The sequence below is a fragment of the Buceros rhinoceros genome, unplaced genomic scaffold, assembly GCF_000710305.1.
Source record: "Buceros rhinoceros silvestris isolate BGI_N320 unplaced genomic scaffold, ASM71030v1 scaffold43687, whole genome shotgun sequence".
Lineage (NCBI taxonomy): Eukaryota > Metazoa > Chordata > Aves > Bucerotiformes > Bucerotidae > Buceros > Buceros rhinoceros.
Window position 1 is genome coordinate 1 of NW_010423564.1, and position 273 is coordinate 273.

Sequence of the window (273 nt, forward strand, 5' to 3'; positions counted from 1 at the left end):
CGCTGCTTAGCGCGGGGAGGACGCGGTGGGGGAGAGGTGGAGCTGCTTGTCGGACCGCTCAGCCTCAGTAAGGGAAACTCCGGGGGAGCTCCCGCCCCGGAGCCCTGAACTTGGCAGCACAGCCGCACGCTGAGGGCAGTCACCTGCAGCTGCTGGGGCAGGGCGGGGTACAGCCCGACGCCCTTCGTGGCCGCAAGAAATAATACGCGTAACCTGAAGTCGTCAATAAATGTTGAATATGTCGCTGCCTGACCTGCGTAGTGGCTGGGCGGG